Source organism: Arachis hypogaea, chromosome 17 (assembly GCF_003086295.3).
Source record: "Arachis hypogaea cultivar Tifrunner chromosome 17, arahy.Tifrunner.gnm2.J5K5, whole genome shotgun sequence".
Classification (NCBI taxonomy): Eukaryota; Viridiplantae; Streptophyta; class Magnoliopsida; order Fabales; family Fabaceae; genus Arachis; species Arachis hypogaea.
The window spans coordinates 50,561,533-50,571,482 of record NC_092052.1 but is presented as its reverse complement, the minus strand read 5'-3'; the positions used below and the strand labels follow the sequence as shown (position 1 = coordinate 50,571,482).

Here is a 9,950-nt window from a genome sequence, read left to right as displayed (position 1 = left end):
TTTTCACTTTGGTCACGTCACTTAGCAAGAAAGAAAGAAAGAAAAGAAAAGTGCAGAAGCTATGGAGTATTGCAGGACAAAAAGCTTGTTGCCAAAACTAAGCAAGAAGAATGGGCTACAATCGAGTAATAAGTTGCATTCGGTCAAAGCTCATCAAAAAGCATCTTCTCTCATTTGTGCTACACCAAGAAACCAAGAAGAAATCAACAAAGTCTCAAACACAAATCAAGCAACAATGGAAAAATCAAAGTCAAAACTGAAAAACAGAAGATCAACGCTCAAAAATAAAACCTGGAGCCAAAGCAAAGCTCCACGGTCAAGATTGAAAAATCTTGAAGAAAAAGGATGAGAGAGAATGGGTGTGTTGCATGCAACAGATTCGGTTTTTCTCTCACCTCTATGATGAAGCCGCTGCAAGACTCTAATGATGGAGAAGAAGACAGTGTTAGGGTTGAACTTGATTCAACCATAGAAGCTTCACTCTTCTATAATAAGGGTGAATGACCAAGTGTTGAAGGGAAAGAAAGTAAGTAAAAAGCACAGAATTCAATTCTCATAGCTACCCAAGTTGATTGAGTTCTTCTCCTTCATGTTGTTCATTTAGTATTTCCTTTTTCTCAGTTTAGTTTGTCTGAGTCTCATTGAAAAAGATTAACACAGTGAGGTTTGTAAGAAAAAGCCAATGAGAGGTAAAAGGCAGTGAGATAAACTATGAAAAAAAGCCATAAGATGTCTCAGAGGTAGGGATTCCCTGGTAAGTTGGGTTAGCACTTTGCTGTTGAAAACTAGATTGAGGTCTAGTCAAGTTCAGATTAGGTTAGAATATGGATTTGTCCCAGATAAGATTGGGTAGATCCTAGGAAAAACATTGGTGTATGTAATGTGTTGAAAAGTGATAATCCACTATTTTATGGTTTATCTTGTGCTCAATTGAGTGGTTTTTATCAAGTCTTTGCATACTTATTCATAAAAATTGCATGGTTTTACAATTCCTTCCTAGTTTTATCCTATGGTTAAAAACTTGCTTCCTAAACCTTAAATTTGTACATTTTAATTCCCCTTTATACCATTCAATGCCGTGATCTGTGTGCTCAGTGTTTTCAGGCTTTATAGGGCAGGAATGACTTAAAGGATGGAGAGGAAGCTTGCAGAAATGGAAGGAGCACAAGAAATAAAGGAGCCAACCAACGAGCATCGACGCGCACGCATGGCTCACGCGTGCGCGTGATATGGAGATTTTTACAGCGACGCGTGCGCGTACCTGACGCGTACGCGTGGATTGGAGTTCTGCAAGACGACGCGTGTGCGTGCCTGACGCGTACGCGTGATACGCGAAGATGACCAGTGACTCACGCGTGACATGCGCAATCTGCAGAAGTTGCAGAAAATGCTGGGGGCGATTTTGAGCCGAGTTTGGACCCAGTTTCCAGCCCAGAAACACAGACTAGAGCCAGGGGACAGTAGAGACTCAACATACATACACATTCTCATTAGTTTATTTTGAGATTTTTAGATTGGAATCTCAGAGAGAAATTACTCTTCCTCTAGGTTTTCTACACATTTATAGTTTTTCTAATTTTATGCTTTTGCTTTGGATATTGAGAAGAGTCATTACCTCCGTTGAAGTTACTATTCTAGTTTGTTTTCTTATTCCCTTACTCTTCCATATCCTTGATCTTTGCTCAGAGTTACAATTGGATTGTTTTTAGAATTTATTAATGCAAGGGATTACTCTTACTTTTAATTAATTTCCAGTTATTGTTTATCATGTCTTTCTTTTATTCCCTTTTTAATTCTGTGCAAGTAATTTTCATGTCAATAGAGTAGACTCCCAACTTGACTTGGGGGTTGATTAAATGGAGACCCTAGAGTTGAAATGCTCAAGTGATTAGTTAAATTAAAATTTGTTGGCTAATTCTCTATTTACTAACGCTAGTCCTTCCCAAGGGAGAGGATTAGGATTTGCGAATAAGAGTTAGCTCAATCACTTGACTTTCCTTTATTTAGTAAGGGTTAACTAAGTGAAAACAACAACCTCTTGATACTACACTTGAGAGAATTCCAACAAGGACAGAACTTCCAATTAATCATTCCCCGAGTCAAGACTTTTTATTTGATTATACAAATCTCTTTTAATTTACATTGCTTTGATTTGTGATTATTTATTTTTCCGTTCTCCAACTCTCAAAAATTCTCGAAAAACTCCTAATTAATAAGATAGCACGCTTTTCTCAACTCGTTGGGAGGCGACTTGGGATTCATACTCCCAGTATTTTTATTCTAATTTTGTGACAACCTTTCTAAATTGATAAGCGGATTTTTGCTGGTTAAGAAACTATACTCGCAACGTATTTCTTATATTAATTTCTTAATTGGCTGATTTTCGCCCGCATCAATTTTTGGCGCCGTTGCCGGGGAGTTGCAATAGTGTGCTAAATTATTAGTTAGTGTAAATATTTTTAATTGTATTTGTTTGCATATTTTATTTTATTTTTTTACCATGAGCTGTATGTTTCTTTCGTTGAATGACGCGTTCACTACCTGATCCAAGCTTAGCCGCATTTGATCCTGAAATTAAAAGAACTATTTCACATATTAGGCGAGCTCGACGTAGGTTAGCCTCTGAGGGTGGTGAAGTGGTTATTATCAATTCACTAGTCTCATCTGAGGGCGAATCTGAAGCGTCGTCTATAGAAGAAACAATCTCCTTTTCTAATAATTCGGTTGATTTAGGTGCAGGTAATATGGCGGAGCCCAGGAGGATTACTCTCCAGGAAGCTGGAGTTCCAGACTTTACTATGCAACCATATCAAGTACGTCACCCAAATCTGGCCGCAGATTTTGAACTGAAGACTGCGCTAATTAACTTAATACCTAAGTTTCATGGCTTATCGGCTCAGGAGCCTATCAAGCACCTCAAAGATTTTCAGACAGCCTATTCTACTGTTAGGCGTCACGGTACAGATGAAACTTCTATCCTGTTAACCGCCTTTCCATTTTCTCTTGAGGGAAAGGCGAGGGAGTGGTACTACTCCCAACCTGAAGCAATTGTTACCAACTGGGATACGCTCAGGAGAGAATTCTTGGAAAAATACTTTCCAGCTGAAGTTACAGATAGACTGAGAAAAGAGATCTCCTGTATTATTCAAGGCGAATCAGAGATTCTTTATGAGTATTGAGAGCGCTTCAAGAATCTTCTGGACGCATGCCCCCATCACATGATTGACAAGTTGGCATTGATCAGCTACTTCACTCAAGGCATGAAGCCTTGGGATAAGACTACATTGGATGGTGCAAGTAATAGTTCTCTGAAAAAGTACAAGACCGCAGATGAAGCGTGGCAACTGATCAGCGACCTAGCTGAGTCCACTCGGAATCACAGGCACAGGAACAACCACCCCAAGGCTGTTACAGAGGTTTCCTCTAGTAGTGAGACTACTGCCTTCACACATGCCATATGTGAGATGACCAACCTACTGAAGCAGATACAGCTAAATCAACAACAATCTTAGCCTCCCTCACCACAACAAAGTCAACAGTTGGTTCCTCAAAGAGTATGTGGAATACGTGCTGATTACACTCATTACACTGATGAGTGTCCGCAGCTCCAACAAGAAGACAACACCTTGGCAGCTACTCATAATTTCTATGACCGCCCGAATCAAGGATACAATCAACAAGGCGGCAATTACAACCAAGGTGGAAACCACAATCAAGGTTGGTAAGACAACTCCAACCAGATGTGGAGAGATAATTCCAACCAGGGATGGAGAGATAATTCCAACCAAGGATGGAGGGACAACTACAATAGAGGAGGTAGAGACAACAATGGAAATCAGAGGGAGAACAACAACAACAGATAGCATAACCAAAACCAGCCTTACAGAGCACCTCACCAAAGGCAGTCCCAAGCGCCTCAGAACAACCAACAGCAGGTCCCCCAAATCACTTACCCATCTTCCTCTCCCAATGACGAGTTGCTTCACTCTCTTGCACAAAGACAAACGACCATTGAAAACACACTTACTGGTCTGACTTCTGCTATAGAAGCTCTCGTCTCTTAGATGGGATCGCCGAATACCTCCAACACTCAACCTTCAAGCTCCAGTACAATTCCTTCTCAACCTATACGCAACCCCAAAGGTGGCATCAATGCCATCACTTTGAGGTCCGGAACCACACTGCAAGAGAGGAATCATGAGGAGCCAAGCTCAAAGGAAAACATTCAAGTTGAAAATGTTGTGGAGGTAGAGGATGATGAAGAAGAGGATGTAGTACAAGACTTGGTTGAAGAAGAAGCAGCTCAATCAAGGAATGGAGCACCAAGGGACGCAGAAGCTGCAAGTGGCGCCATTCCTATCTCATTTCCACACCTTGCTAGGAAGTCCAGAAAGCAGATGGAACTAGACCCTAAAATGGTAGAAATATTCAAAAAGGTTGAGGTAACCATTCTACTTTTGGATGCCATTCAGCAGGTACCTAAATATGCTAAGTTTCTAAAGGATTTGTGCATGCATAAAGATAAATTATAGAATTTAGAAACTATTCCTCTAGGTAGTTCCATTTCTGCTTTAGTGGGTGATATACCTGAAAAATGTAGTGACCCAAGTCCATGCATGGTTACTATTACTATAGATGGTGTGAAATTTTCTGACTGTATGTGTGATTTAGGAGCGTGTGTTAGTATAATGCCATTGTCTGTATATGATGCTTTGAGGCTTCCTCCCTTAAAAAGGTCGGCAGCTCATTTTGTTTTAGCAGATAAAAGCATTATCTCTGTGGTTGGAATTGCTGAGGACGTGCTGGTGAGCATTAAGGGTCTCACATTTCCTATTGACTTTTATATTTTGGAGATGCCCCCTAATGACTTAGGAAGACCATCATCCATCCTGCTTGGAAGGCCTTTCCTGAAGACTTCAAAGTTCAAGATGGATGCCTTCTCAGGAACTTACTCTTTTGAGATAGATGGCATAGCAGTGAGCTTCAATCTGGATGAAGCTATGAAGCATCCTCCTGAAGATCATTCCATCTTCCAGTGCGACATCATTGATGAGGCGGTAGCTGCAGTTCACCAGGAGAAAGTAGAAGAGAGGCACATGGAGCAAGATGCAAGTGTGGGGACACCCCCTGGACAAGATGAAGACACGTTACAACCATCGCTGGCTCCAGATGATTAAGTGCCTAGCCATGAGAAGAAATTGGAATTAAAGCCCTTTCCACCCCACCTCAAGTATACTTACCTTGAGGATCATCAGAAGCTCCCAGTTATCATTGCAAGGGAACTCACTTCCCAATAGGAGGAACAGCTGCTCAGTGTGCTGAGAAGACACAAGAAAGCAATTGGGTGGAGCTTGGCAGATATAGTAGGCATCAGCTCTCAAGTTTGTGAGCATAGGATATTTTTAGAAGAGGGAGCAAGACATGTCCGTCAACCTCAAAGGAGACTGAACCCCACCATCTTAGAAGTTGTTAATAAAGAAGTGACGACCAGACTACTTGAAGCAGATATCATCTACCCCATCTCAGATAGTGAATGGGTCAGTCCAGTACAAGTGGTGCCCAAGAAGTCTGGAGTCCCAACAGTAAAGAATGAGCATGGAGAGCTCCTGACAACTAGAGTGCAGAATTCATGGAGAGTTTGCATTGAATACAGGCGTCTTAACCAAGCTACTCGCAAGGATCATTACCCATTGCCATTTATTGATCAGATGCTTGACCGCCTGTCAGGTAAATCACATTACTGATTTTTAGATGGTTATACAGGCTATTTTCAGATTCATATAGCTCCTGAAGATCAGGGAAAGACTACTTTTACATATCCCTTTGGAAGGTATGCATACAAAAGGATGCTTTTGGCTTATGTAATGCACCGGCTACTTTCCAAAGATGCATGATGAGTATCTTCTCAGATCTTATTGAGAACTGTATGGAAGTTTTCATGGATGATTTTAGCGTATATGGTGATTCATTTGGCCTTTGCTTGGATAGTTTAGCTAGAGTATTAGACAGGTGTGTTAGTTCAAACTTTGTTCTAAATTTTGAAAAATGTCACTTTTTGGTAAAACAAGGTATTGTACTAGGACACATTGTTTCTAATACTGGTATTTCTGTAGATCCAACAAAGGTAGATGTCATTTCTAGTTTATCTTACCCCTCCTCCGTGGGGGAAGTCCGTTCGTTCCTTAGCCATGCAGGTTTCTACAGGAGATTTATCAAGGACTTCAGTAAGGTAGCATTGCCTTTATCCAGACTGCTGCAAAAAGATGTTGAGTTCAAGCTAAATAAGGACTAAATGAATGCATTTGATCAACTGAAGATCGCCTTAACTCAAGCTCCGATTGTGAGAGGACCAGACTAGAGCCAGCCATTTGAGATTATGTGTGATGCCTCCAACCATGCAGTAGGAGCGGCGCTGGCTCAGCGCAAAGGTAAGGATCCTTTCGTCATTGCTTATGCTTCTAAGACCCTAGACGCTGCTCAGTCTAATTACACTACCACTGAAAAAGAGCTTCTGGCTATTGTTTTCGCTCTGGATAAATTTCGAGCCTATTTACTTGGTATTAAGGTGGTAGTATACTCTGACCATACAGCTCTAAAATATTTATTAGCTAAAAAGGAGTCCAAACCAAGGTTAATATGTTGGATACTGTTGCTGCAAGAATTTGATTTAGCAATTAAGGATAGGAGTGGTTCCCAGAATTTAGTGGCAGACCACTTGAGTCACTTTGAGCACATCAAGGATGACTTCACTCCTATCAATGATGTTTTTCCATTTGATAGCTTGCATGCAGTATATAAAGTAGTTCCTTGGTATGCACCTGTAGCTAATTATCTAGTTAGCCATACTTTCCCTCCCAATTTTACTAAGCATCAAAGAGACAAGCTGAAAAGCGAGTCCAAATATTATATATGTGATGACCCATATTTATGGAGGTATGGTGCTGACCAAATAATTAGAAGGTGTGTGTCCCAATCAGAATTCCAGTCCATTTTAGAGGCCTGCCACTCTTCTGAGAGTGGAGGACATTTTGGCCATCAAAGAATAGCTAGAAAAATTTTAGACTGTGGATTCTGGTGGCCCACTCTTTTTAAGAATACTGCTACTTTTTGTAAATCTTGTCCCCCATGCCAAAGGTTTGGTAATATATCTAAGAAGGATGAGATGCCCCAACAGATTATGCTATTTTGTGAAATTTTTTATGTTTGGGGCATTGACTTCATGGGTCCATTCCCAAACTCTAGTGGTTACTTATATATACTGTTAGCTGTAGATTATGTTTCTAAATGGGTGGAAGCAATTTCTACCTGCACTGATGATGCTAACACTGTTGTCTCTTTTGTTAGAAACCATATTATCTGTCGCTTTGGATCACCACGAGCAATTGTGAGTGATCAAGGCACTCACTTTTGTAACAGGAGACTAGCAGGTTTACTAAAGAAGCATGGGATTGTTCACAAAGTGGCAACAGCTTACCATCCTCAGACTAATAGGCAAGCAGATGTATCTAACAGAGAAATAAAGCACATTCTAGAGAAGATAGTAAAGCCTCATAGGAAGGACTGGAGCACCAGACTTCTTGATGCGCTCTGGGCATATCGGACAGCGTACAAGACACCCATTGGGATGAGTCCCTTCCGCTTAGTGTACGGAAAGGCTTGCCACCTCTCAGTGGAGGTGGAACACAAGGCTTTCTGGGCTGTGAGTGAGTGCAACATGGGATTTGAGAAAGCTGGCGCTGAAAGGAAGCTGAAACTAGCAGAACTGGAGACCCTTCGACTCGAAGCTAATGACAACTCCAGATTATACAAAGAGAAGGTGAAGGCTGTGCATGACAAGCATATCAAAAGAAGAGAGTTCAGACATAGAGATCTGGTTCTCCTTTACAACTCCAGGCTGAGACTCATGCCAGGAAAGCTGAGATCCAGATGGGAAGGTCCCTACAGAGTGGAGAAAGCAGAGCCATATGGAGTCTTCCACTTGAGTCATCTTTCAAGTTCCAATTTCATCAAGGTCAATGGACATCGCTTAAAGCTTTATCAAGGTGAGAAGATGAAGGAACACAAAGAGCTAGAGGTCTTCCTCTTGGAGGACCCACCAACAGAAGCAGAATGAGCCTGAAGACCGTCTAACTTAAGGACGTAAAAGCAAAGTGCTAGGTGGGAGACAACCCACCATGGTATGATCGTTCTTTTCTCTCTTCTTGGTTTCATTTAGTGACTCTTCTCATGATTTCTGCATATAGTCTACATTTACATCTGTATATTGCATAAAGAAAAAAAAAGTGGCAGAAAGTTGCGTGAGAGCAATGCAGAAAGTGTGCCAATCGCACAAGCATCACCACGCGCACGCGTCCCTCACGCGTGCGCGTCATTTGAATATTTGGCACCTCACGCGTACGCATCAATAACACGCATGCGTGACCTAGGAAAATTGACGTAAAAAGGTGTTAGGCCGAAAGTTGTGATGGCCTAGTGCTGGAACTGTGCCCAAGGCACTAAGTCACTCACGCGTACGCGTCCCTGACGCGTGCGCGTCATTTTCAAATTATGAACACTCACGCGTACGCGTCAATGACGCGCACGCGTCGTATGCCATTTTGGCACACACCCCAAAACGAACAGAGAGTTGTGCGTGTGCAAGGCTGCCTTCGCGCAAGTAGCACAAACACGGTCACGCGTACGCGTGACCGACGGCTACGCGTCGCCTCCCCCATTTGCGCGATCCACGCGTACGCGTGGAGTTCGCATGCGCGTCACTCGCGCAACACCACCAGATTTGCCACTTTTCTTATCTTTTCTTTTCCAATCCTAATTTCTTCCTTCTTTTTTCTTTCTTTCTCTTCTTTCTTCTTTATTCTCGTTTCTTTTTCTCCTTCTTCTTTCTTTACTCTTTTCTTCTTCTTCCCCCTTCCATCATATTTTTTTCACCTCACATTCTCCATTACCTCTCTTTATCACCTTCTTCTCAAGGTTCTTTCTTTCTATTTTCTTTCTTCTCTTCTTATTATTTATTTATTTTTTTGCATTATTTTACTTGGTGTTAGAAATCTAATTGGGTGATTGTTTTCTTCTATAATTGCTTGTGGATTATTAAGGAGTTGTTTGACAATTATCACTAATTATTTTTGGGTTGCTTGCATATTCAAATTTAATACTTTCACTAACATATTTACCATGCATACTAAGTGTTTGTGAAAAAGCCCGTATGGCATTGTGCATTTATAATTATTCTATCCTTCTACTCCAATGCCTGTTTTTCACAAAATCCTTTTAATATTTTATTAATTGAATATAATTGTCAATACAAATGTGATTGTTAGTTTGTTACGAGTGATAATACATTTTAGCTATTGATGCTTGATCTATGCTACTCATGCCTTTGCCGGCATGCTAATAAACATCTTGTATCTACTTGCCATAATATGCACTTGCTATATTTTCGTTGATGAACTGATCACATGTAGTCACGCCCATGTATTAATGACATCCTTCTTTACCTTGGCATTGATTATCACTTGTACTGTCCTCCGCCTTACTTTAACCCTTGGCTTTACATGTTACCTTCCTTTTCCCTTTTCAGGATGGCCACCAAGAAGGGTAAAGAGAAAGCTGCTCCCAAACCACCGACAAGGAGAGGAACAAAAAGAGCGCTAGCTGTGGAACCATCTTCAACATCAGTCAAACCGACAACAAAGCGGGTCAAGAGGATCATCAAGGTTGATGAAACCGAGAAAGCTTTTCCAGCAAGGGACACTGCGCGGTTCACTAACCGCTACTGTGAGCAAAAGTTCCCCATCCTGGCTGAATAGAACTACAACAATGAGCACCTACTCATCCTCCCTACCCACATTGTTGATTTTGTAGAGCCCCGCATTCAGCGCAGACAATGGAGATTCTTACGGAGACAGCCACGGCAGGTCAACCTCTCATGGGTAGTTGAATTCTACTCC

The 9,950-nt window shown here is 41.4% G+C and overlaps 1 non-coding gene across 1 annotated transcript; it reads right to left on the bottom strand.

The window, feature by feature from the left end:
- Window positions 1-3,116: 3,116 nt before the first annotated feature.
- On the bottom strand, window positions 3,117-3,224 carry LOC112768338 (small nucleolar RNA R71). Its single transcript, XR_003185774.1, has one exon. It is a non-coding gene; the product is annotated as a small nucleolar RNA R71 (small nucleolar RNA).
- Between the last annotated feature and the right edge of the window lie 6,726 nt (window positions 3,225-9,950).